Raw genomic sequence first — 6,000 nt, 5'->3', positions numbered from 1 at the left:
CCCCGTGAGGGGAGGTGCTGTTGGGCCTCGGTGGACGGGGCCCCCAGAGCCCCTTCCTCTTTTCCCCCAGGCCCTCCCCATGAGGGGAACCAGAAGCGAAGTTACTCTAGAAAGCCTCAGATGACAGAAATCAATTGTTGCTGTAAAATAAAATAAAATGACCCCAGTGCATTTGAAGTTCCACCTGCCTTGGCTGGTTTCCCCTGGGAGCTGGGCTGGAAGGCCTGAGACTTTTCCTAAGGGAGGTGGGTCCTGAGGATGCCCATTCCCATGGCAGCCTGGGCTGTGGCTGCCCCTCTGTGCCAGTCTCCCCCCCGCCTGGCTCCGTCCAGCCCCGCTGGAGCACAGCCCCAAATCCTAGGAAATCAGGGCCTCTGCTCCTGCACTCCCCAGGTCTCCACTCTCAGGATTACACAGTGGAAACAGAGGCGGCGGTCCTTTGGAATCTGGGTTGGGAGGCATCGAGGGGAGCTGTGGACTCGTTTGCATGGAACATACTTGTAATCCTAGTACTTGGGAGGCCGAGACAAGAGGATCATAGGTTTGAGGCCAGTCTCTGCAACTTAGCTAGACAGACCCTGTTTCAAAATAAAAAATAAAAAGGGCTCAATAGCCACTACCAAAAGGTGGGGGAGAGGCGCTGTGGCGGCCCAGGGAAGGGCTGCCAGCACAGAGAGCAGCCCCCCCCCCACACACAGGGAGTCCTTCAGGCTGTCCTGCCCAGCAGCTGCTCCTGTACCCCACTGGGCGAAGCTTCACTCTTGCTGGGCTCCTGACTCCACCCCTAGGACGGTCCCCTCCCATTGGCCTCCCTGGCCTTTTATTAAGCCAGTTTTGGGGGCTTTGCTTTCTCCAGGTGCCCTGTGGCCCTGTCAGCATGACCCTGTATCTTGTCTCAGGTCCTAACCACTCAGGAAACGAGTGCCCCGCAGGCACCCAAGCTCCTGTGGTGTGCCCTGCCCATCCTCTGTCTCTGCTTTGTACCCAGACTCGCCCCTGCCCTCCCTCTCCTTCCTTTCCTTCTCACTCCTTCACTGTGATGGGCTGAACTCTGGGCCCCAGATTCTTATCTTGAAGCCCTAACCTCCAGGACCTCAAAATGTGACCTACCTTATTTGGAGACATGGTCTCTACAAAGTTGAATGAAAGCTAGGCATGGTGGCGCACGCTTGCAATTCCAGCATTTGAGAGGCTGAGACAGGAGGATCGCGGTTCGCGCACAGCCTCAGCTACTACTTAGGCCCTTTGCAACTCAGTGAGACCCTGTTTCAGAAGAAAGAATAAAACATAGGGCTGGGGGTGTAGCTTGAAGGTAGAATGCCCCTGGGTTCCATCCCAGAGAGGGGTGAATAAGTTTAAAAGAGGTCGCGAGGTGAGCCCTGCTCCAGTATGACAGGCTGTGGTATTTTGTTACAGTAGCCCCAGGAGACTAATACACTCCTCTGCCCTTTTCTCAGCTTAGGGAGGACCACTGTTTCAATCAGCCTCTTCATCACTATGACCCAAATATGGACAACCTGAGGAGGAAAGGTGTATTTGCCTCACGGTTTCAGCGGTACAGTCCATAGTCGGACGGCTCCAAGGTCGAGATCATGGCATCAAGGTTTGGTGCCAAGAAGAGGGGCCAGCGACAGAGGCAGTCCTCGAGGCCACGCCCCCATGATTCACCCGTCAGCAGCACCCCATCTCTGCGCCTTCCTGCAATGCCAGCACATGTGCTTTTCTGAGGGACGCTCCGTGTCCAAACCGTAACGGCCACCTTGAGGCTGGGAGCGTTCTGTGGGACTCAAGTTCCCTGGAGAGAATCCACCTTTATTCTTATCTTGTCTGAGGCAGTTTGGTGCAAGCTCTTACTCAAAGATTCTACACAAGGATTACATTTCTGCATCTGGGGCCAAGGAGTGCCTCCTTTGTTTCTAACTCTTTGAGACGGGCTCCTTCTGGATGCTGCTTCTTGTCTGTCCTGGTTACTGTCTGGCCAGCTGTTTCCTGAGCTTTTATCTTTCCCGGAATCCTTGGGTAATTCAGCTGGTGGCCACCCCTGGCACCGCCGGGGTCTGCGTGCCCTCTTCTTCTGGAGCCACGCGGTCCCCAGGTGAGACTGGATGCCGTGGTAATCAGGTGGGGCTCCATCCGCCTCTGGCTGAGAGGTTCACGGCACCAGCCACGTGGCTGCCGTCTCGTCCTGCGTCCTTGCGGGGGTTTGTTACCACCTGTTCCTGGCACTCTTGGTAGGTTTTGCTGCAGGAACTTGATTTTCAAGCCTGATTCCCCCAAAGGCTTCTTTTCTTTATCTTTTCTTCTTCTTCTCCTCCTGTCGTTGTCGTCGTCGTCGTTCTCCTCCTCCTCCTCCTCCTCCTCCTCCTCCTCCTCCTCCTCCTCCTCCTCCTCCTCCTCCTTTTCCTGGAATTGAACTCAGGGGTGTTCTACCTCTGAGAGCCATCTCCGGCATCATTTTATTTTTTATTTCAAAACAAGGTCTCACTAAGTTGCTAAGGCTGCCTTCAAACCTGTGATCTCCCGTCTCAGCCTCCCAAGTATTGGGGTGCTGGGCCCCAAAGGCTTACTTCTCATGGAGTCCTCCCTCCACAGTTCCTCGGCGCCCCACGCCGACAGCAGCTGCATGTCCTCAAGGAATACCAACATGGCCTCTTGGGTCCTGATACAGAGGGGAAAATAGCCCAGAGCACAGCCTGGCTTCTGATTCCCAAGCCTGAGTGCCACACCATCGCTGTGCCCATAGGTAATCCTGGGCCCCGCCACACGCCAAGGGGGCTGGGCGGTGTGAGGGTTTGCTGCACCTAAGCTGGGCTGTGCAGAAACCAGAGACAGCCAAGGACGGAGCACTTGGGATGCAGGCTCAGGCCCTACGCCTGCACCTGCCTGTGTATCCCGCAGGCCTCGCGGGCGTCCCACCCAGCTGTGGTTCAGCACGCAGGGAAGGGGAGGCGCTGGGGGTGGCTTGGCAGGGCCCCAGCCGCCTCCGCCTGCTCGTCGGCCTGTTGGGGAGGTTCTTTCAGAACCCGGGGCTGGGCCTGGGTCCCTCCTGCATTGCCCCATGGCGGGACCTGCTGTGTTCTGCAGAAGCAAGGTCCATCACCAAGACGTACACTGGACTTCTGAGGTGGACACCCGGAGCGCCCCGCCGCAGGCCTGAACTGGGCAGGATGGACTCCACCAGCTCTGAGCCCCTAGGAGGAGCCCACCCATGGAGGAGGAGGGCTCCAGCTCCTCCCCCCACCCAGCCACAGCCAGGGTCCCGCCTTGTGTCAGGTCTGTCTCCCCGGAGCCCCCAGACCGTGGAGGACAGGTCATCCACAATCACAGGGGCTGTGAAGGGGGTGGGCAGACACCAGACGGCTTCCTGGAGGAGGGGAGAGGAGCAAGGGACCTGGAAGGAGCTGGGGCAGAGAATTCAGGGGAAGAAAGAGAAGATTCTGACAAGGAGGCCATTCTCAGAAGAGGATCCCGGGCTTCTTGGCCGGTGGCTTCTCCCCATCTGACGCTGCCTCCCCCAGGTCCCCAGCACCCTCTCAGGGTGCAGCGCCCAAGCCCAGAGTCACCTGCTGCCCTTTCCGGTCCTGTCCCCAGGGGGCCTGGTGTCCCTGCCCCCCAAGGAGCCCCATCCTCCAGCGCCTCTGGCACCTGGTTCTCACGCCCCAACCTGCCCCGGTCCCCTCGGGGTCCCCCTCCTCCTGCCTGGCCTCCACCTGCAGAGGGGGACACGCCCACCACGGGGGCCTCCGGAGGCTGCGGAAACCGCCCATTACGCCCGGTGCCAATAATGGCCCCGCAATTGAATTAGGAGAGTTCACGGGAAGCCCAGGCATGAAATCCATTTCCGTAAAGTCCAAATTTAGGACAGTGGTGGGGAGTGGGGCGGAGAGGGCTGCGGGCCCACCGAGAGAAAAAAAGTAAAAACACCTCTTGCATTTGTTTCTAATTCCCCGGCCAGCGCCAGAGACGCCCTCCAACTCGCCCAAGAACCTTGGGCGGAGGGCCAGGCAGTGCGTTTGTAATTCCCTCATTAATGGGTAATTTCCCCTCGTGTGGAGGGAGAAGGAAGCCGCTTGGGGCTGGGGGGAGGCAGCACGGGGCCGCGAGGCCAGGAGTCTTGCAAATCAAATGGACTCCACCCGGCTGGTGTTAGAGTTCCAAGGACGGATAGGGAAACTGAGGCCCAGCAGGCAGCAACTTTCCAAGCATGCTAATGGCTGAGGTCTGTGGGCTGTGCCAATGCCACGCCACAGCCTAAACATACAGGAGGGGTGCGGGGGGCAGAGAGCCAGGAAGGACACCATGTAGTTGGACCCCCAAGCCGCGGAGCTGAAGAGTATTCTGTGGATGTAGCTGGGGACTGAGGAGGGCCTGGGCGGGGCGGGGGCATAGGGGCACAGGGGCCCAGCTGCCCCTCGAACGCCGGGCAGACCCAATTGAGGACTGAGCGGGGGCTCTGCCTCTGCCCAACCTGGACTCCCAGCAGGTCTCTGCCGTCAGCTGCACAGGAGCTAGACCGGGGCTCAGCCCAGCTCGCTTCCACTGAGGTGGTTCTTGGGACTGGCCAGGGGTGCCCAGCTGCCACAACCAGGCGGACAGCACCCCGAGGCAGGCTCCTCCTGCCAGCCAGCCCTGGGATGTGGCCACTGTGGCTGGAGGACAGCCCTCTGGATGGACACACGCGGTGTTTTCTCAGGAGTTTGGAAGTGCAGGCGCGAGCCCTCGCCACGGCCGGGCCCCGTCAATCACTCCCCACTGTTTGTCTAACCTCGCCAAGTGTGTTTTCTCTTTATTAGCAGAACACAGATAGGGAAGCAGATCTGTGCGCAGATGCGAGGCTGCAGGAATTTGTCCTCCCGGCAGAGCGGGAAGGCGGGGGGAGCGACCCCATCGGCCAGCCCCGGCGGTGCCTGGCTCCCTCCCGAGGCTGTCCTGTGCTGTCCCTTCGGCCTGATGAGGACCACGCAGGTCAGGTTCACCCTGAGAATCAGTGCAGAGGCAGCCTGCCTGGAACAGCCAGCCAGGAAAGGAGGGGTGGAGGTTTGAAAGGGTCCTGCTTCTTAACCAACTCCACACCTGTCCCACTGCCCCTGGGCTGCTCAGCGCTGGGGTCCTGGGCCACCGTGCGGACACAGCAGCCTTTGGCGTCTTTGCCTCGGTTTGGAGCCCAGGGAACATTGTCTGTAAAGGGCTTGGCGGGCCACACAGAGGTGGCTACACTACTCAACTCTGCTCCCCACTCCCCTAACCCAGTGCCGGGGATAGAACCCAGGGCTTGTGCATGCCAGGCAGGCACTCTACCCCTGCGTTCTGGCCTAGCCTCTCATCTGCTTTGTAGTCCCAAAGCATCCAGAGGTGCCAGGCATTGAAACAAGTGTGACTGTGCCCCAATAAAATGTGTGTGTCGGGGTACACACTCGGGAGTGGTCCCAGGGGTCTTCTTCCACTGATCTATACCCCTAGCCCTTTTTTATTTTTATTTTTTTAAAATTTGAACTTGCGATCCTCCTGTCTCAGCCTCTCAAGTGCTGGGATTACAGGTGTGTGCCACTGTACTTGACTCCCATAAAATTTTATTCACAGAGTCGGGGTCAGCATGGCATCGTAGCACATGTCTATAATCCTAGCATTTGGAAGGCTGAGTCAGAAGGATTGTAGGTTCAAGACCAGCTCCAGCAAGTTAGTGAGATTCTCAGCAACCTGGCAAGACCTCGTTTCAAAACAGACAGAAAAGGAGCTGGGGGTAGAACTTGGGGGTAGAATGCCTCTGGGTTCAATATCCCCAGTACCAAAACAAATGAACAAAACGGGCAGGCCAGATCTGCCACCCCTATGCTAGATTGAAGAGAGGGAGAGAGGGAGAGAGGGAGAGAGGGAGGGAGAGGGCGAGGGCGAGGGCGAGAGAGAGAGAGAGAGAGAGAGGGAGAGGGAGAGGGAGAGGGAGAGGGAGAGGGAGAGGGAGAGGGAGAGGGAGAGGGAGAGGGAGAGGGAGAGAGAGGAGAG

The sequence above is a fragment of the Muscardinus avellanarius genome (assembly GCF_963383645.1).
Source record: "Muscardinus avellanarius genome assembly, contig: SCAFFOLD_79, whole genome shotgun sequence".
In the NCBI taxonomy this organism is placed as follows: domain Eukaryota; kingdom Metazoa; phylum Chordata; class Mammalia; order Rodentia; family Gliridae; genus Muscardinus; species Muscardinus avellanarius.
Note: the sequence above shows the minus strand (reverse complement) of the source record.